This window comes from Lissotriton helveticus, chromosome 5_1, assembly GCF_964261635.1.
Source record: "Lissotriton helveticus chromosome 5_1, aLisHel1.1, whole genome shotgun sequence".
In the NCBI taxonomy this organism is placed as follows: Eukaryota; Metazoa; Chordata; class Amphibia; order Caudata; family Salamandridae; genus Lissotriton; species Lissotriton helveticus.
In genome coordinates, this window is record NC_136065.1 from 1,622,684,217 (window position 1) to 1,622,706,258 (window position 22,042).

Below are 22,042 nucleotides of genomic sequence, written 5' to 3' on the forward strand. Positions count from 1 at the left end.
GACCAGCAATGCCACTAATTGTTGGGTGTGTGGTCGACTCCCCCCTTTCCAGACACCTAAGGGAGTTCTGCCACTCTTTCCCTATCCATTTTCACACAATGGTTCGTGTGGAGCATGGTTTACGTTAATGTCATCCTTAGACGATAAGTCCCTTCTGAATAGAACATGTTTCCCAGACAAGGAAGGTCTTTCCCATAGGACAGGGTTAGATCTAGAAAATGAAGTATATGATCTAGGTAATTTTTCCTCCAATTTCATGATTTTGAATGTTCAGTCCGAGACTACTCCAGATTTGCCTGCTATTACAGTTCTACCAGTGAAAGGCGAATTATGTGTCAGAAGGAATGGTTCGGTGCATCTAGGACACAGTGATTGTCATACTGTGGTCGAGTATAGTGACAGTGGGAAATCTATTTTCAAAGCCTCACGTCATTCATATTTTATATGTGGTCAGACCGCATATGTATGTCTGCCCCTAGAGTGGGATGGAACATGTTACATTGCCTTCCTACTGCCACCAGTTTTCCTAGCCCCATCCGATTATCACAGCAATACACATCTAGTACACGTCAGACATAGAAGGGAGATCGAGTCCCCAATTGTCGATCAAACTGAAACTGCATTAGAACAGTATACGGATTTCAATAAAGGTTTCTTTTTCTTCATAGGACCTATCCAGAATAGTAAATTAATACGTAGGTTAACCAGAACCCTTGAAGCAGTAGTGAATGAGACTACTTCCGCCCTAGGTAACTTAACAGAAGAGCAGTCTGCTATGAGATTTGTCGTTCTTCAGAACCGCCTTGTTCTTGACGTCATACTGGCCGATAGGGGCGGAGCTTGTAGAGTCATCGGATCTAGTTGTTGCGTTTTCATTCCTAATAACGCACCGTCTGTATATTCAGCAATAACTAGACTTCATAAAATAGCCCATCAGCTACACCAGAATCCAGGCACCTGGACATGGTCCGGTTGGCTCTGGAGTGTAATATCTGCCTGGGGATGGAAAGTACTGTCGTTCCTGGGAATAGTAGTAATGATCATTTTCAGTTGTTGTCTCTGTTTACAATGTGGCCCTGCGATTTGCGGCTTGTGCGCTACCTCTTGTATTCCACGTCCAAAGTCCTATTCCCAAAAGATAAGAGACGAGCAAATGATGCTGTATGAACAGATAGATGGTATTATGAATATTGATGTTTCCTGAAGGGAACGTAGGGAACAAGGAGGGAATGAGGAAAATTATATTTTGCCCTGTTGTGTGTCCCTACGTGCTCCCCATCATATGTTATATGTGCATGATTCGATATGCATATTTCCCCCTATGACCGAATCAAGACGCAATTACAGTTGTGTCCAACGTTAGTATGCCAGTTATCCAGCCCTTCCTGAAGGCAACGTGAATTAGGCTTTTAGGCCTATGTTGCCAACGTCTTTACATTGTGCACGTTAAATCATCGAGTTGCACCCGTTTCTAGGCCTCTCAGGGCCCGGACACCAGATTCATGCCTCAAGTCTCCTGAACCACTCCGAGGAGAGATGCAGCCCCGCCCGCATCCCTGACCCTTCACTTACATCCTGCCAAGCAGCGCGGTGCCCGGCTCTGTCTGCCTGCCTGCCAAGAATATGTTATGCTTACAGTTATCAGTTCAGCTCCCCGGTTTCACATTCCTAGCTAACGAACCGCATAAACATCCTCATCTATAGTCTAGTCTTTCTGTCTCCATGCAAGAGAATTACTGAATTAATATCCATAGAAGATCCATAGCTCACGCAATACATGAAGAGATATATACATGCACTAGCCTTAGTGACAAGTAGCCTTTGCCCTGATGACGTTTAGATTCAAGCAACATGTTCTCCAAACACAAGATATCAGATATGCTATAGGTACAGGTCGTTATGACATCCCAGACTTTAGTCTCCTCTTCTAGTGCTAGAAGTCAGAGCCCCCAGCTCTCCCCAGTTACACGTCATGGTCCGTTTGCGCGCACCAGTAGTTTAAAGGTTCCAGCTGCCCATGAAGCCCCTTCCATGTATCCACCCACTAATGACACTTCTGTGACGTCTACATCACATGTTTCTGTGCACGCCCTGTACACGCCTTCTTTTTACACCCATATGTTCTTATCTTTTCATTTGTCACTTGTTACGCCTACTGTATTCAATGCAATTGTACTGTTTTACTATATATACTGTATGATGTTGATATGATGCGCTGCGCGACTTCCCTTTCTGTCCTGTGTCTGTCCCTTCCTGAACCTTAGCAGGTGATGGAACCCGATGGTCCATTGGCTCGAGCCATCTGATTAAAGCCCGTATGACTCAGATACCACGGACTCTGCCTCTTATTTATTGAGCTATCCTTTTCCCTTTAAATGCATAGAAAAATAGTACCGGTAATTTATTTATTTACCACACAACACTGGTGTCTGCACACAGGACATTTCTCAGTTCTCTCCATAAGTAAACTTCCCATTTAATCCTCTTCCATCCCCGACTTTAACACTCTGTTCTGTGCTATAATGGATACTCTGCATTTGTAGCAAGTGGAGAGAAATTGGAGGAGAACCGTTTTCGAATCAACACTTCTTCTTCCATGGATGCTTTTCTCATTAAACAGGGCTTTGACAGTGGTATCAAGCCGTCCTTGTCTTCAGCAGGACACAGAAACAGGCACCAAGTCTACTAACCAAGTTCAACCACACTCTGCAACTTAATAGACCAGTGCTTTACAAATTAGCCATCTGTGTCATCAGCAAAGGCAGCCAATGTGCCAATCCTTTATAATTCTTCTGTAGTACTTTTCTTTCTCATAGGCAAAATTAGCACTTTAACTGCACAAATCATACAGATTTTACACTTGAAGCACTCCATGAACACATACTTACACACCTTGCAGATCATCTACACAAACTTAAGCTAAAACCCATTCTGTCAAAATTCTGCAAACCTAGTACATATTCAGTGCATGTACATAGAAGCACTGTTTAATGCCACTAAATTGCACTAGATTTTAGACTGAAGATGCAATCTAAATGACTGTGCAGTATGTACTCCACTTTATTATTAATTAGGAATGAGAACATGATGGCTATAAGAGTATTGGAAGAGCCTGCTTCCATTCTGAATGGAAACCTGAATTGTGTGACCATTGTCAAAAACCGACCACGAAGGGACTCGAACCCTCAATCTTCTGATCCGAAGTCAGACGCCTTATCCATTAGGCCACGCGGTCATGTGTCCTGCTGCATTTATTTTTATACTGTAGGTGGTATGCAAGGTTGGAAAAATATATTATTTATAGTTATTTAGGTTTACAAACCATTGTGTGTTTTTTCAGCTCCTTTCAATTAAATCACTTTTTTGGAATTTATATAGTGAGAATGTCACCAGTACGAGAAGCTATTGTTTTCTTTTTTGCATTTAAACCTCTTTCTTCATGAGATTAAAGCTCAGAGTATGCTTTATATAGCTCTGGATGTTTGCAGAAGTGGAGAGAAACTGTTTTGAAAGTAGTACAAACTGCTCCTTCCTGGATATTCCAATTTACACACACTCAAAGGTTGTATACGTTTCATGAATCCTGACTTGCCCTATTTAAGTAGCTGAAAGCCTTTCACCACCTCTAGAAACAACAGTTACACCAATCCAATTCAAATAATTTTTTCCAAAGGAATATCTTCTGCCAGGTCAAAAATGCATCTGACAAAGATAGGTGTTTAAAAATCTACTTTGTAGTTTCAGAACATCAACATGACTCTGAAGAGTACAGAAGTAAAATGGTACAATTTCAAAGTTCCTAATACCTCATAAATATCTGAGAGGAAGCATGTAATAAATATATTTATTTTTCTGGAAAAGTAAGAGTGGACATTGGTTTGCACCTCAGATGGGACTCAAACCCACAATCCCTGGCTTAGTAGGCAAGTGCCTTATCCATTAGGCCACTGAGGCACAGATAAATACCAGCAATCTAGAGGCATTATTTAAATGTATTCAATCGTCCAACACTGGTGTCTGCACACAGGATATTTCTCAGTTCTCTCCATAAGTAAACTTCCCATTTTCATCCTCTTCCATCCCCGACTTTAACACTCTGTTCTGTGCTATAATGGATACTCTGCATTTGTAGCAAGTGGAGAGAAATTGGAGGAGAACCATTTTCAAATTAACACTTCTTCTTCCTTGGATGCTTTTCTTATAAACTGGGCTTTGACAGTGGTATCAAGCCGTCCTTGTCTTCAGCAGGACACAGAAACAGGCACCAAGTCTACTAACCAAGTTCAACCACACTCTGCAACTTAATAGACCAGTGCTTTACAAATTAGCCATCTGTGTCATCAGCAAAGGCAGCCAATGTACCAATCCTTTATAATTCTTCTGTAGTACTTTTCTTTCTCATAGGCAAAATTAGCACTTTAACTGCACAAATCATACAGATTTTACACTTGAAGCACTCCATGAACACATACTTACACACCTTGCAGTTCATCTACACACACTTAAGCTAAAAACCCATTCTGTGAAGTCGAAATTCTGCAAACCTAGTTCATATTCAGTGCGTGTACATAGAAGCACTTTTTAATGCCACTTAAATGCACTAGATTTTAGACTGAAGATGCAATCTAACTGACTGTGCAGTATGTACTCCACTTTATTATTAATTAGGAATGAGAACATGATGGCTATAAGAGTATTGGAAGAGCCTGCTTCCATTCTGAATGGAAACCTGAATTGTGTGACCATTGTCAAAACCCGACCACGAAGGGACTCAAACCCTCAATCTTCTGATCTGAAGTCAGAGGCCTTATCCATTAGGCCACGCAGTCATGTGTCCTGCTGCATTTATTTTTATACTGTAGGTGGTGTGCAAGGTTGGAAAATATATTATTTATAGTTATTTAGGTTTACAAACCATTGTGGGTTTTTTTCAGCTCCTTTCAATTAAATCACTTTTTTGGAATTTATATAATGAGAATGTCACCAGTACGATAAGCTATTGTTTTCTTTTTTGCATTTAAACCTCTTTCTTCATGAGATTAAAGCTCAGAGTATGCTTTATAAAGCTCTGGATGTTTCCAGAAGTGGAGAGAAACTGTTTTGAAAGTAGTACAAACTGCTCCTTCCTGGATATTCCAATTTACACACACTCAAAGGTTGTATACGTTTCATGAATCCTGACTTGCCCTATTCAAGTGCCTGAAAGCCTTTCACCACCTCTAGAAACAACAGTTACACCAATCCAATTCAAATCATTTTTTCCAAAGGAATATCTTTTGCCGGGTCAAAAATGCATCTGACAAAGATAGGTGTTTCAAAAATCGACTTTGTAGTTTCAGAACATCAACATGACTCTGAAGAGTACAGAAGTAAAATGGTACCATTTCAAAGTTCCTCATACCTCATAAGCTTCTGAGAGGAAGCATGTAATAAATATATTTATTTTTCTGGAAAAGTAAGAGTGAACATTGGTTTGCACCTCAGATGGGACTCAAAACCCCAATCCGTGGCTTAGGAGGCCAGTGCCTTATCCATTAGGCCACTGAGGCACAGATAAATACCAGCAATCTAGAGGCATTATTTAAATGTATTCAATCGTCCAACACTGGTGTCTGCACACAGGATATTTCTCAGTTCTCTCCATAAGTAAACTTCCCATTTTCATCCTCTTCCATCCCCGACTTTAACACTCTGTTCTGTGCTATAAAGGAGACTCTGTATTTCTAGCAAGTGGAGAGAAATTGGAGGAGAACCATTTTCGAATCAAAACTTCTTCTTCCATGGATGCTTTTCTCAATAAACTGGGTTTTGACAGTGGTATCAAGCCGTCCTTGTCTTCAGCAGGACACAGAAACAGGCACCAAGTCTACTAACCAAGTTCAACCACACTCTGCAACTTAATAGACCAGTGCTTTACAAATTAGCCATCTGTGTCATCAGCAAAGGCAGCCAATGTGCCAATCCTTTATAATTCTTCTGTAGTACTTTTCTTTCTCATAGGCAAAATTAGCACTTTAACTGCATAAATCATACAGATTTTACACTTGAAGCACTCCATGAACACATACTTACACACCTTGCAGATCATCTACACACACTTAAGCTAAAAACCCATTCTGTCAAAATTCTGCTAACCTAGTACATATTCAGTGCATGTACATAGAAGCACTTTTTAATGCCACTAAATTGCACTAGATTTTAGACTGAAGATGTATCTAAATGACTGTGCAGTATGTACTCCACTTTATTATTAATTAGGAATGAGAACCTGATGGCTATAAGAGTATTGGAAGAGCCTGTTTCCATTCTGAATGGAAACCTGAAGTGTGTGACCATTGTCAAAATCCGACCACGAAGGGACTCGTACCCTCAATCTTCTGATCCGAAGTCTGTCGCCTTATCCATTAGGCCACGCGGTCATGTGTCCTGCTGTGTTTATTTTTATACTGTAGGTGGTATGCAAGGATGGAAAATATATTATTTATAGTTATTTAGGTTTACATCCCATTGTGGTTTTTTTTCAGCTCCTTTCAATTAAAGCACTTTTTTGGAATCTATATAATCAGAATGTCACCAGTACGATAAGCTATTGTTTTCTTTTTTGCATTTAAACCTCTTTCTTCATGAGATTAAAGCTCAGTAAATGCTCAACATAACTCTGGATGTTTCCAGAAGTGGAGAGAAACTGTTTTGAAAGTAGTACAAACTGCTCCTTCCTGGATATTCCAATTTACACACACTCAAAGGTTGTATACATTTCATGAATCCTGACTTGCCCAATTCAAGTAGCTGAAAGCCTTTCACCACCTCTAGAAACAACAGTTACACCAATCCAATTCAAATAATTTTTTCCAAAGGAATATCTTCTGCCGGGTCAAAAATGCATCTGACAAAGATAAGTGTTTAATAATCGACTTTGTAGTTTCAGAACATCAACATGACTCTGAAGACCATAGAAGTAAAATGGTACCATTTCAAAGTTCCTAATACCTCATAAGCTTCTGAGAGGAAGCATGTAATAAATATATTTATTTTTCTGGAAAAGTAAGAGAGGACATTGGTTTGCACCTCAGATGGGACTTGAACCCACAATCCCTGGCCTAGGAGGTCACAGCCTTATTCATTAGGCCACTGAGGCACAGATAAATGCCAGCAATCTAGAGGCATTATTTAAATGTATTCAATCGTCCAACACTGGTGTCTGCAGCTCAGAAAGATAAGTAGCTCTTCCTTATCCTCTGACTTACTTGGTGATTTTTTAACTAGAGGCTTGTCCCTCCTATTGTACCATTATTAGCAATTATTATAATATCCTTGTACAGTTTACTGTATGTTTGTATTGTTTCTTACTTATTCTGGGGTTTGTCTCTTAATATAACACTAATTCGTATGGGTATGTACCCCTATTGTGCTTTACCCTCTGGGTAACTTGTACCTTTCTTTCACCTCTCGCTATGACCCCCTCCGGTTCTATTTCGGACCGGTTTCATGCCCTTTGCCGCTTCCCAACCTTTGTTGTTGTTCGGATGCACGCGCGCGCCACTCGCAACGAGTGAATCTGAAGTACATGCGCTCACCTTCGGGCTCACCCCTGTGTTTCCCCCAACTCCCTTTCCGGTCCCACACACCTATCCGCCTCCGCCTCCGCTCGCAACCCGCTCTGCATTTCTGACGAACCTTGCCGGCCCCCTCGCCAACGTTACTCGAGAGGGGCCGGATTAGAGGAATTCACCCTGCAACGGCAGACGCACGCGTAAAACGTGCGTGGCGGCCATTTTGGGACCTTGGGCAAGTCCTATTCTTTTATATTAAGCAGCCATTTTATGGCGTTGGTCCGCCCTACTGTCGACGGAATGACAGTTTACCGGCACACATAACGTGCCCCTCACACAACCAACAGCGCTTTTCACTACGAGAGATCCCTTTACCGCTCTGCCTAATATTTAACCCTTACTCCACCACAATTATTATTACTACCCCCTTTCTTGGGTAAGCATGTCAGAACCTATCACAAACATCGAGGGTCATTTAGAAAAACTAGTCAATAAGGCCTTCGAAAAGGTCCTTGACTCAATTGACATAAATATTAACAAAAGGCTCGAGGCCTTACATTCCCCCCTCCCATCTACCAGTGGTACTCAATCTGGAGCAAAAGGAAAGGCTCCCAAAAAAAGGGCATTAGGAGGTACAGATCACGAAGACCCAAAGAAGCATAAGGCAACCTCCGCCCCTTCACGCCCTCGGGGTGGTGACAAGAATGGTGCCTCGGGCACCCCATATGGGCGAAATGAAGGCCCAGAGCCCCCTACTAATATGGATATCGAGGATATCTCAGAACCTGAAATAGACCTGTCCTGTTCATCTGAATTCGACACCGATGAAGATGAATACCAAAAAAGAAGAACGGGGAGCTCAGAGGGGACACTTAAGGTCCCGGAGAAAAACATAGCCCTACTAGACCCCTTTGGAGACCCTATGTTCGACCCACTCCTAATTAAACACCCCTTGTCACCCGAGTGGACCCCCTCCCAACACGTCGCTGATTACTTAACTTTCTGGCTTCGGAGGGAGATTCCACAGGAAGTCAGGGCAAGACTTCGATCTGAATGCCCTAGACCCTCCCTACCCAATAAAATAACCACTACCCCCGAACTTGATCCCAAAGTGGTGGCCTTTATCTCTAAAACCTCTCGAGACCCTAGAAAAGGACTAGATAAGGGCCTTAGATCTTGCCAAGATCGCCTACTAGATTCTATTGGTCCTATAACAAAAATTTTTGAGATGGCAGAAACAGCCTATCTCGAGGACCGACAGGTCGACCCTAAGGAACTGAGGGAATGGGTTCAAAGGGCTATATGTTTAATTGGAAATGCCAATACCGCCTTATCTATTGAGAGAAAAAAGGGAGTCCTCTTTAAAATCGACCCCAAGTTAATCGAACTAGCTAAGAACGATGGAGGTCAAACTACTCAAGGTTTCCTCTTTGGGGAGGAATTCATCAAAGATATGGCTAGATATGTAGGAGCCTTTAACTCCATCCAAAAATCCCAAAAAGATATTAAAAGAGTATTCCAAGATCGTGTTTTTACCCGGGCCGGGAGAATGCGGGGTCATTTTCCCGGCCGAGGAAACTCAAACTCAAGACCCTTCATGTCTCGTGGTGGTGGCAGATTCAACTTCAACAACTCCAACAACTTTGGACAATTTTATCCCCAAAGGCAAAGACCTCGTGGTAGAAACTTCAGAGGCAAGAGGAGACAACGCTCCTTTTCCACAGGTAAGAACCTTACCAGACCCTTCAGATACCCCTCCAAAGGTGGGAGGGAGACTACTCCAGTTTGCCGGAAACTGGGAATTGATAACAAAAGACCCGTGGGTACTCAACACAGTAAAGGGCTACAAAATAGACTTTATAGCCACTCCCTTTCAAAGAAGAGCCCCCAGAGAAATAACATTCTCAGCCAAGGACCAAATGTTAGTCTCTCAAGAAGTCCAAGAACTCCTGAAAAAAGGCGCAATAGTCGAATCTTTCTCCCCAGGGTTCCTCAGCAACATATTTCTGGTGGAGAAGAAAAACAAAGAACAGAGACCAGTGATAAACCTGAAGGAACTAAATCAATGGGTAGTTTATCAACACTTCAAAATGGAGGGAATTCACCTCCTAAGGGACGTGTTAAGGAAAGAAGACTGGTTGACAAGACTCGACCTAAAAGACGCCTACCTAACGATACCTATTTGGGAACCTCATCAAAGGTTTCTACAATTCACATGGCAAGGCCACCTTTACCAATTTTGCAGCCTGCCCTTCGGCCTCTCGTCCTCCCCTTGGTGCTTCACCAAAGTACTCCGACCCATCGCATCCTGGTTGAGACAAAGGGGAATCAGGATGATCATTTACCTCGACGATATCCTTATAATGGCACAGTCAAGAAAGTCTGTCTCCTCTCATACAGACCTCACGATACGTCTTCTTCAACACCTAGGCTTTATCATAAACCTAAAGAAGTCTTGTACGACCCCCTCTCAACAGACCCAATTCCTAGGGTTCCTGGTAGATACTATAAAGACAGAACTCCGTCTCCCCAGCGACAAAGTGAGGAAAGTCAGGAAAGAACTGAGGAGAACACTCCTTATGAAAGTCTTTCCCCTGAGATACCTAGCCAAAATCCTGGGCCTTCTTTCCTCCACAATTCAAGCTATATTCCCGGGCCCCCTTCATTATCGGGCTCTACAGAGACTGAAATCGAGACATCTGAGAGCCAACGGCTCGTACTCCCAACTAATTTCACTAGATCAAGAATCCAAAATCGAGCTACTCTGGTGGCTCAAAAATTTAGAAGCTTGGAATGGCAGAGCCATCTTTGGAGATCTCCCAGATCTAATAATAGAATCCGATGCGAGTTTAGAAGGCTGGGGTGCAAGATGCGGGAACTTATCCACTAGGGGTCGCTGGACCCAACAAGAAAAAGAATTGCATATCAATTGCTTAGAGTTACTAGCAGGCTCGTTTGCGGTTCGCTGTTTTACTCAGGACTCAATGAAATGCTGCGTAACTTTACGAATGGACAACGTGTCTGCAGTTCGCTATGTCAGCAAGCTGGGCGGCCCTCATTCCAAAGACCTGACAGACCTGGCGAAAGGCCTATGGAACTACTGTTTGAACAAAGGTATTTCAGTTGTAGCGGAACACATTCCCGGACTGAAAAACGAAGTTGCCGATTGGTGTTCCAGAAATTTCAAGGATTCCAGCAACTGGAAATTGAACAGAGATGTATTTCTGTCCATTCAAACGAAATGGGGTCCATTCAAAACAGATCTATTTGCAGACCGTATAAACACCCAGCTGAAACAATTCTTCAGTTGGAGGCCGGACCCTCAAGCCATGAAAGTAGATGCATTCCTACAAGATTGGACAAACCTAGCACCTTATGCCTTTCCCCCTTTTTCAATGCTCCCTCGTCTCCTTCTCCACGCTCGACGTTACAGTCAGAGCATGGTAGTGATAGCCCCTCTCTGGAGGTCCCAAGCATGGTTTCCCATCATCCTAGAAATGAGCATAGATTTCCCAATTTTAATTCCTTCCTTCTCGGAAATCCTTCTAGATTCGGAAGGTCATACACATCCCCTGATAGAGCAGGGCCTTCTAATTCTGACGGCATGGAAGATTTCAGGAGACAATGGAATGTCCCTGGACTTTCGTCAAATGCTTTCAGACTCATTTCAGAGTCTTGGGCACCCGGAACAAGGAAAGCTTATAGACTGGCGTGGAACAAATGGGTTCGCTGGTACCTTCAACGGCGTTACGATCCCGTTTCAACTGATCTAGTCAATATTATCAACTACCTTTCAGACCTTTTTACTTCAGGTCTCTCTTACAGAACTGTTAACGTTTATAGATCCGCAATTTCAGCCGGTCATTCTTTAATTAACGAAACATCAGTTGGACAAAATCTTCTTACTAAAAAGATAATGAGAAGCATGAGGGTTTTAAACCCTCCTGGCCCTAAATATACCACCCTGTGGGACGTCACTCTTGTTCTTAGGACTTTAGCGTCATGGGGAGATAACTCTTCTCTATCGCTCAAACGCATCTCTTTTAAAATTACTGTCTTATTGTGTCTGGTGTCCTTTCGTAGAACTTCTGACGTTAAGGCTTTAGACATTTCTAGTAGGGCCTTTCAACCCGAAGGAGTTTGTTTCTTCCTCAAGAAAAGAACGAAGACCTTATCATCTTCAATCTTCTATCCCTTTTTCCCTGAAAATGATAGACTTTGTGTGGTTAAATGTTTAAAGGAATATGAAAAAAGAACTAAATATCTTAGAATGAATGAATCACAACTAATAATTTCTTATAGATCCCCTCATAAAGGAGTCTCTTCTCCCACTTTAGCCAGGTGGGTTAAAAATGTCATGCATGAAAGTGGTGTTGATATTTCTGTTTTTGGTGCTCACTCTTTAAGAGGTGCTTCAGCCTCTAAAGCCTTCTGCTTAGGAGGAGGATTACAAGACATCCTTAGGGCTGCAGATTGGTCTAATGATACTATGTTTAGAGCATGTTATTTCAAACCAATTTCTAATGTGATTGATAATGTTCTTAATGCACTTTAAACTTGCATAATATGGCCTCCGTGTCGTGCCATAAAATTTAGATTTTTCACAGCCTGCTGGGCAGAAAATCTGGATTTTATTAAGGACACGGAGGCTAATATTATCCCACCTCTTTCTTCATACCCTCCCATTTGTATTACATTACGATGTATACCTTTTTTCTTTCAGAATAACCTGATCCTGGATTCTTGTCTATGGAGTTTTTGGATCTTCAAGTTTTGGATCCTCAAGTTTACCTCATGTTGATCTTTCTTCGCAGTTCTTGAACAAAGAAGGCTGAGACATGGTTTCTAAGAGACTTTATTCCTTCTCAGAATGTTATTGATGTTCTGCATTCTTCTATTGTTGCTACTGAGCTGTGGTAATAAAGGAGATTTGCATAATATTAGCCTCCGTGTCCTTAATAAAATCCAGATTTTCTGCCCAGCAGGCTGTGAAAAATCTAAATTCTCTCCATAAGTAAACTTCCCATTTTCATCCTCTTCCATCCCCGACTTTAACACTCTGTTCTGTGCTATAATGGATACTCTGCATTTGTAGCAAGTGGAGAGAAATTGGAGGAGAACCATTTTCGAATCAACACTTCTTCTTCCATGGATGCTTTTCTTAATAAACTGGGCTTTGACAGTGGTATCACGCCGTCCTTGTCTTCAGCAGGACACAGAAACAGGCACCAAGTCTACTAACCAAGTTCAACCACACTCTGCAACTTAATAGACCAGTGCTTTACAAATTAGCCATCTGTGTCATCAGCAAAGGCAGCCAATGTACCAATCCTTTATAATTCTTCTGTAGTACTTTTCTTTCTCATAGGCACAATTAGCACTTTAACTGCACAAATCATACAGATTTTACACTTGAAGCACTCCATGAACACATACTTACACACCTTGCAGTTCATCTACACACACTTAAGCTAAAAACCAATTCTGTGAAGTCAAAATTCTGCAAACCTAGTTCATATTCAGTGCGTGTACATAGAAGCACTTTTTAATGCCACTTAAATGCACTAGATTTTAGACTGAAGATGCAATCTAAATGACTGTGCAGTATGTACTCCACTTTATTATTAATTAGGAATGAGAACATGATGGCTATAAGAGTATTGGAAGAGCCTGCTTCCATTCTGAATGGAAACCTGAATTGTGTGACCATTGTCAAAAACCGACCACGAAGGGACTCGAACCCTCAATCTTCTGATCCGAAGTCAGACGCCTTATCCATTAGGCCACGCGGTCATGTGTCCTGCTGTGTTTATTTTTATACTGTAGGTGGTATGCAAGGTTGGAAAAATATATTATTTATAGTTATTTAGGTTTACAAACCATTGTGGGGTTTTTCAGCTCCTTTCAATTAAATCACTTTTTTGGAATTTATATAATGAGAATGTCACCAGTACGAGAAGCTATTGTTTTCTTTTTTGCATTTAAACCTCTTTCTTCATGAGATTAAAGCTCAGAGTATGCATTATATAGCTCTGGATGTTTGCAGAAGTGGAGAGAAACTGTTTTGAAAGTAGTACAAACTGCTCCTTCCTGGCTATTCCAATTTAAACACACTCAAAGGCTGTATACGTTTCATGAAACCAGGCTTGCCCTATTTAAGTTGCTGAAATCCTTTCACCACCTCTAGGAACAACAGTTACACCAATCCAATTCAAATAATTTTTTCCAAAGGAATATCTTCTGCCGGGTCAAAAATGCATCTGACAAAGACAGGTGTTTCAAAAATCGACTTTGTAGTTTCAGAACATCAACATGACTCCGACGAGTACAGAAGTAAAATGGTACCATTTCAACGTTCCTAATACCTCATAAGCTTCTGAGAGGAAGCATGTAATAAATATATTTATTTTTCTGGAAAAGTAAGAGTGGACATTGGTTTGCACCTCAGATGGGACTGGAACCCACAATCCCTGGCTTAGGAGGCCAGTGCCTTATCCATTAGGCCACTGAGGTACAGACAAATACCAGAAATCTAGAGGCATTATTTAAATGTATTCATTCGTCCAACACTGGTGTCTGCACACAGGACATTTCTCAGTTCTCTCCATAAGTAAACTTCCCATTTTCATCCTCTTCCATCCCCGACTTTAACACTCTGTTCTGTGCTATAATGGAGACTCTGTATTTCTAGCAAGTGGAGAGAAATTGGAGGAGAACCATTTTCGAATCAACACTTCTTCTTCCATGGATGTTAAAAGGGGGACGCTACCAACCAGAACATAAGATCCTTAAGTATTGCCCGGCGGTGTCGCCTCTTGAACCCACAAAGAAGTTAAACTATTGGAGAGGCAGGCGCTGGAGACTGGAAGGCAGGAAACAAGGTTTTTATTCTCTCCGGAGGAGAACAGAGCAAAACGGACAGCAGGTATCGTTCTGAGGTGCTCTGTCTGCATCTCTGAGGCCTGGCCTCTTATACACAAGTTAATCACTTTATTGCATGAAACACATTCTCGTTAATCCTTTGATGTACGGAAAGACATCCTCGGAACCTCCCCTTCAGGCCCGTTCCCACACATAGTTACAGTTGAAGTCCCCACCCCGGTCACAACAGGTGATGATCATCGCGCAGCTGGATATTCCGCCGATTCACGGAATGTGTGGGGTTCGATCGGATCTCGTAGAGTGGGGGCTTTGATTGACCCGAGGGTCCTTTTAATGGGAGGAAGCTTCCTACTGTACTGGGGGCAATAAACGGTATCCGCAGAGTCAGGTGGTGGCCTGGGAACGAGGAAGACAAACGGGCACACAGGGAAAAAAAGGGGTTTGTATCAAAGGACCTGGGACCATGAAAGGAATGAAGGGAGGTGTCGTGCTGGGAACAGGATGGGATTCCGAGGTAAAGCTGCGCTGAAGAGGGGTTTATGACCCGAGGCATGTGAGGGCGAGGGGGTTGTCGGTATGCGGGGGGCCTGCGAGGCTAGGAGAGAGAGAGAGAGACGCGCTGGCTATCAGCGAAGGGCAGGGAAGCCATGGTGTTCAAAATGGCGGCTGTTTATGTGCGTGAAAGGGTTCGAGAAGAGCAAGAGGGCGCCGATAATGTTGACAGTTTCAGCCTAACTTTCAACAGTCCTCCCTTTTCAACATATCTAGCCAACTTGCTTACTCAATGTCAATTTTCATCAAATTCCTAACCTCGACATCATACAACGCTCTCATGTGTTCGTTTCCAAAGTCCACAGTTTTGGGGAAAATACAACTTGCACATAAAGAACACAGAGGTGGCAGACATTGAATTCCTAAGCATAAACCACATATTACAACTACAGGAACCAGGATAATGGTGAGCAGTCTCCAGCCCCAGTTCTTAACGGTGTCCCAGAACCAACCACCGAGTGACCATTCTTCTTGTTCTTGGCGGACTTCTGAAGAGAGTCTGTGAAGATGTTCGATGGCTTTGTACACTGAGGGTGAGTTGTCCGGTATGTATGTACAACAGCTGGACCCAATAATGCTGCATGCTCCTCCACGGTCCGCCAGAACCACATCTAGAACAAGGCGGTTCTGAAGAGCCACAAGACGGACCGCTTGGAGCTCAGCGGTGTTGTTAGCAAAGATACCAGCTGTGATGTTCATGGTTGTCTCAACTGCCTGAGTCAGATGTCGGATGGCACGGCTGTTTGCCATCGGGCCCCAGAGGGGGACGAGTCCTTTCATAGCATCGAGGAACTGCGCTCCCGTTGAGTCGGCTTGCTCAATGTCTTTGGCTCGTTTTTGTCTATGGTGATTCGCTGGTGCCACATAAGTCGGGGGAAGGACGAAGGAGATGAAACAAGTGCCCCCCCAGCCTTTGGGGAGCCAGGTGTAGGCTTTTGTGCCGCAGACGAAATACATGTTTGGGGACGACACAAAGGAAGGTGGGTCCGTGGAATCCAAAGTTCTGGTAAAGCGGCAAGCGCTGCGGCCCACCAGCTGCGTCCCAAGTCCTTCTACACACATGTGGCCTGTGACGTTGATGACCGATAGGGCCACAGTCAGAGTGGCAGCCGTTCGTTTCCGCAGATAGGAGAAGGTGGGTCTGGTTGGATTGTTGAACACCTGCATTTCAATTCGTTCTTTTTCAGGGATGTCCATGTGGATTGAGTCGCTGGGGGTCAGCGGGCAGAAGTGTGTCTTTGTCTTGTTTCGCCCGACCCCGTGAGAAGAATGTGCTGCAGATCTGCTGGAGGTGGCATTGTCCTTATAGCTCTCTTGCAGGAGGATCAGCCAAGCAAGGCAGGAGCCGTGGACAGAGAAGGGTGAAGGGATGAATGGTATTGAATGTCCAGTGGCATGGGGTAGCAACCCACAGATCCAGCAGTTGGTGGTATTGGTGGCGAGATTGTGCTGGTGAAGTAGCTGCACGAAAGAGTTGTTCCAAAACTCCCTTCGCCTCTCTCTTAGTTGAGGAGAGAGCGAAATCAGATAATGTTCCTTCATGGTGGTAGGTTGAGCAGTGGTTAGGAATGTTTCGTGAGCAGGCGCATGTTCTTCCATAATCCAGAGCGTGGTCATGAGGAGGAAACAGAAGAGGATTGTGATGAAGAGTGCAATTGTCTTTGAGCGATGAAGTCTGTCTGTTCTCGGATTTCTGTAGTGGGTATTTCCTGCTGTCTCCGTCGGCTTCTTATTTGGCGCTTCCATCATCTTCTTATCTGGCGCTTCCATCATCTTCGTTTTCAAGGTGCTCGGTAGTGGGCAGGACCACAGACTTAGTTTAGCTTCTCTCCAGGTAACCCTTGGTAGTTTGGGTCACCGTTCTGAGATCCTTTAACCTAGTCCGTGGCCTACTTAGCCGAAGCTCCCTCCTTTCGACGCAGGAAATACCCCTCTCGAGATGGTACAGTGGGGTCAGGATGTTTTGAAAGTTCAAGTGTCTCTGTGTCAGGATAGCAATTCAACGATGGTCGGTCCTGGTTCAGGCGCTCTTCTTGGGTGTTGACGGTGTCTGTCGTGGCCAGGGCCGGGGAGACCTTTTTGCAGTGATGGGCGTGCAGCCAGTGCTTCTTCCCCTCCACTCGAAGTGCGGTCCGAGTGGTGATCAGCACTTGCCAGGGGCCCGTCCACCGGGGTTCCAAACTCTTTGATCGCTGAAAATTTCGGATCAGCACGAAGTCCCCCGGCTGGATGGCGTGACCCGGACCCCTAGAAGCATCGGGGATGGCCTGCTGCACCTGCTGATGAATGACAGACAGAGTTTCAGTCAATTTATACAGATAATCAGACATTAGGACGTCCGGAACGTCATGAATGGAAGTTGGTTTCGGGGCAGACCAGACGCTCATGGGTCGACCGAAGACAACTTCATAAGGAGTTAAGTGATGTCGGGTGGGGGTAGAGCGCATCGATAGCAATGCCAGTGGGAGGGCGTCTGGCCATTTCAGGCCCGTGGTAGCCACTATTTTGGCCAGTTTAAGCTTTAGTGTGGCATTTTGTCGTTCGACAAGTCCAGCAGATTGGGGGTGGAAGACTGCGTGGAATTTCTGTTTAATCCCCAACCCATTTAGGATGAGCTGGATAACTTTGGCTATGAAGTGGGGGCCATTATCACTCCATAAAACACGACAGAGGCCATAACGGGGGAAAAACTCCTTTAACAGAACCTTTGCAGTGGCCATAGCGGTGTTGTCACGGGTTGGATATGCTTCCACCCACTTGCTAAATGCGCACACTACAACGAGTACATATTTCAGGCCTTGGCATCTGTCTAGCTGGATGTAGTCCATCTGCAGGACTTCAAATGGGTGGTTTGGGACCCCAAATCCCCCCCGGGGTACTACAGTTCCTTTCCCGGGGTTGTGTTGCAGGCATATTAAGCATTGTTGGACCAGGCGTTTGGCGGAATCTGGGATCTTATCATTGTGCCAAACCCTGGAGACAAGTTCGATCATGGGGGCTGATCCTATGTGGGCAGGGGAGTGTGCCATGGTCAATATGGGAATCAAGTATGAATCAGGTAGCAACCATTTGTTCGTGTCTTTTGTCCGCCAGCAGCCTTCATCGTCTTTCAATCCCACCCGTGTCCATTCAGTCAACTCGTGTTGTGTGCTAGCCGTTTGAATGTCCCTGATAGTGTCTCCAGCGTCAGTCCATTTTTCCGCTTGTGATCTGGTCACGTACATATGTGTTGTCGTCCTATTTTCAGCTGTCGTTCGGGCGGTGATGTAGGCTAGTGCATTTCCCTGTCCAATAATGTCTGTCACCTTGTTGTGTGCCTGGCATTTGATGACGGCAAGAGTGGGAAAGGGACGTCTTTGTTTAGCAGAGAAAGCAGTGGTTTTACAACGAGGCTGAAGTTTGGTAACCATTGTCGGCAGAAGGAGGTGAGGCCTAATAGGGAGCGAACTAGCTTCTGGGTCTTAGGGACAGGGGTATCTAGAATGGTTTGGATTCGATCAGGAGTGAGTTTTCTTCCATCTTTGGACAAAAGGTGGCCTAGGTAAGTGACCTGGGGTAGGCAGAATTGCAACTTCTTCTTGGAGACCTTGTGGCCATTTTCCGCAAGGAAGTGCAAGAGTTGAATGGTGGCGGTAACCGCTAGAGGGGTGGTGTCGGCTGCCAAAAGGATGTCATCGACATATTGTACCAACACCACTCCGTCGGGTAACTGGACTTGGTCTAGTTGTCTTTTGAGGGCCTGGCTGTAGATGCTAGGGCTTTCCGTGTAGCCTTGAGGCGCTCGGCGAAACCTATATGAGCGGGCTTTTAGGGTAAAGCCGAAGAGATATCGGCTGTCTGGGTGGATGGGGATGGAGAAGAATGCGTTCTTGAGGTCGATGACGGTAAAGGTGGTGGCAGTGGATGGAATCAAGGTCAGGATGGTGGTGATGTCTGAGACCACAGGGTACTGGGGTACCACCACTTTGTTGATCTCTCGGAGGTCGATGATAAAGCGGTATGCTTTCTCATCTCCCTCTCCCTGCTTCTTGATAATGGGCAAGATAGGGCTGTTGCAAATGTTGCTAACCACTTCCTCTACCACTCCTGCGTCGATCAGTGACTGGATAATCATTACCAATGCCTTCTCGCCCTCTGGCGATATCCGATATTGGGGGAGTTTTGGGAGTGTTACGTCTGATCGGACAGTAATGTGTACTGGGTCAATTAACATACGCCCTACGTCCGAATCCGCTTTGGCCCACAGATACGGAGGCAGAGTGTCAAGCAGGGATGCGTCAACGTCGGTGATGGAAAACATGTGTCGGGGAGAGCAATGTCTAAGCAGAACGGGGTTGTCGTAAAGAAACACTCGAACTCCATCTTGAGAACACCTGATCGTCGCTCGGAAGTGTTTCAGTAAGTCAAGTCCCATAATGGCGTCAGGGCTATTGGAGGAGAGCAAGAACGTGGTGTCGGTGGTTTTGTTTTCTACGTCAAAGAGAATCGGGGCAGACAAAGGGTTGGTGGAGGGCGTTCCATCGAAACCTGTCGATGTTATGAGTGAGCCAGACAAGGGTGCCCTTGGAATCAGTCGTTTAGATAACGCACTACGTGTCGCGCCAGTGTCTACCAGAAATGGTGACTTGGTACCCAGGACCTTAGCAGTGACGTAAGGGCCCTGCTGGTCAAAATAGAGCTCGACTGGATCCCTCCCTTGCCCTTGGCTGTCTTATGCGAAGTTGTGGGTGTCTTCATAGTCAGATTGTTGATATTGGTTCTGCCTGGGTCGATCGAACGTATTTGGTCTGCCTGATCTGTCGTTAGTCGCGTCCTTTGGGGGCCCTCGCTGTTGTCCCTTAGGTCTCGGTCCGTTTGCTACGTCCCTGGGGTCTTTGTTTCTGATCATTTCCAGAAGAACTGGGCACTGGGATTTCCAATGGCCAGTCCCTTTGCAGAAAGCGCACTGGTTCTCTCTAAGGTCTGTGCGCCCACTGTAGGAAGTCAGAGTGCGGTCTTGGGGAAATGTAGTCTTGGGGACGTTCGTCTGGTAGTTTCCCCGGTATTGGTCTCGTCCTATAGTCACCCCTTGTAGTTTGGCAATCATCACCCTCTCTTTCAAGTCCTTCTTCTTTTTCTCTGTTGCCCTATCGTTTTCATTTTTCTGATGTTCATAATATTGGGCCATTTGGAGAATCGCTGTAGGTTTGGAGGCTGCCCAACTACTCTCGCTGGCCTGTAGTTTCTGGGAGATCTCCGATGACAGGCCCTTAACATAATTCTGGACAAACAGATGGTGTCCGGTTGCAGTGGTCATGTCCTGGCCGCTGTAATCGGAGAACACCGTTTCAAACCGGGAGAAGTATTCTGATACATCCTCCTGGGGTTTCTGGCGACAGGCTGTTACTATCGACCAGTCCACTTTCTTTTCTGGGATCAGGGTTTTTAATTTCTCTACGATTTTATCTGGAAGGTCTAGAATGGATTTCAAAGGCTTTTGTCCTGGTCCCCGTTGTTTATCCAGGTCATTGAGTTGTGACCAGGTTTGTCCAAACAGCTCAAGGTGGTCGACTTTCCGGATTTGCTTCCACACATCAGCTGGTAGACATAACCCGAAGAACAAGTCGATGTCAGCCAGGGTCATAATCGTTGAGCCCAGGGCTGTACCCAATTCAGTATAGAAGGCAGTGGGGTTTTTACGTAGGTCGGGTAGAGATTTTCGGAATGTCAGTATCTCTTGCCGGTCCCATGGCTGGTAGACCCAGTTGTACACTACCCTTCCCTTCGCATCTTGGTTGTTTGCATCATCGTGAGTCCCTGTACCTCGGGGAGGAACCCAGTAAGGGGCAGCCTCTCGTATCGGCATCATGGTGTTAGATTGCTCGGTTGGTGGTTTGGTCACTACGGAGGTCGCGGATTTAGCTCCCGGCTCTCGTTCAGTGAGGTGGCGGAAAACCTCAAGCGTACGCGTAAGGAGGTCCGACACATCACACTCGCCCTCATCCCCGATATCGACCTTCCGGTACAGAGTCGTTAGGCTCCCGGGACCGTTGTCTCGATATCGGTCCTCGTATGCATTCAAGACATGATAACACAGTTGTACGATAAAATGTCGTCTGTGACTCCCTGTATACGAGCTGAACATATCTGTGATGTACTCTTCATCATCCTTCCTTTCTACCAGTGTCCTTGCTATTTTGTCGATCCCCGCTCGCTCATCTTTGCTTAGTCTGCTTGTTCTTGCCGGGCCAGCCCCTCGAGTCTCATGGTCGTCTAACGTCGTTGTTGATGCGGTTTTTAACACAAGGGGTTCGGCTGGCACAGAGGCCATTGGGGCCGAAGCTGCGGCGGTACCTTCGTTTGTACCGAGGGGTGGCGCGTGCTGCGCCAAGGGTTGGGAAGGGGCATATGGAGGGGGCATGTAGATGATAGGAGGACCTAACAGCAGATCCTCGTTGGCTCGTTGTTTCGAGGGTAAATCAGGGTAGAGCATGGAGGGAGTTCTAACCGGACACTGGCTTGGTGTTTCCATTTCTAGTTTCTGTTTAGCTTTCTCTCTTTCCCTTATCTCTTTTTCTAGTTTCTGGGCAGCTAGGTGGGCTGCTTTTCGCAGCTCTTTTTCCAACCTACTCTCAGTTTTCTTTTTACGTTGTTCAGTTTCTTTTCGCCACATGCCGAAACTGTCAAGCATAGTGGGTGTTGTCTTGTTTTTACCCAGGGCAGTTTCTAGCGTTTTTATTTTATCATCATCGAAGGATTCTATCAGGGGCCACTGACTTTCTTGATCCTTTTTCGTATATTTATGCCATAGTTTACTATAGGCTATAGCGGTCAATCCATGCTTCATGAACATGTCCTTATTAGGGGTGCCTTCCAGCGGGGCTGGATGGTCCATCTCTAATAAGCGGTCCGGGCTAAACAGGCTACTAATCAGTGGGGAGAAGACAGACATGACGGCTCGTAACGAGGGACTAAAAGGTCAGCACTGCCTATCTTATCACTAGGTGCAAAGACTGGACAGAATATTTCTATTTTACGTTGTTTGCAGGCAGTGAATACCTCATGGATCAAAATAA

At 44.8% G+C, this 22,042-nt stretch overlaps 3 non-coding genes across 3 annotated transcripts; all 3 read right to left on the minus strand.

The window, feature by feature from the left end:
- Nucleotides 1-3,162: 3,162 nt before the first annotated feature.
- On the minus strand, nt 3,163-3,235 carry TRNAR-UCG (transfer RNA arginine (anticodon UCG)). The gene has a single exon. It is a non-coding gene; the product is annotated as a tRNA-Arg (tRNA).
- A 10,038-nt stretch (nt 3,236-13,273) lies between these two features.
- TRNAR-UCG (transfer RNA arginine (anticodon UCG)) lies at nt 13,274-13,346 on the minus strand. The gene has a single exon. It is a non-coding gene; the product is annotated as a tRNA-Arg (tRNA).
- Nucleotides 13,347-13,993: 647 nt separating this feature from the next.
- On the minus strand, nt 13,994-14,066 carry TRNAR-CCU (transfer RNA arginine (anticodon CCU)). Its single transcript has one exon. It is a non-coding gene; the product is annotated as a tRNA-Arg (tRNA).
- Nucleotides 14,067-22,042: the final 7,976 nt, after the last annotated feature.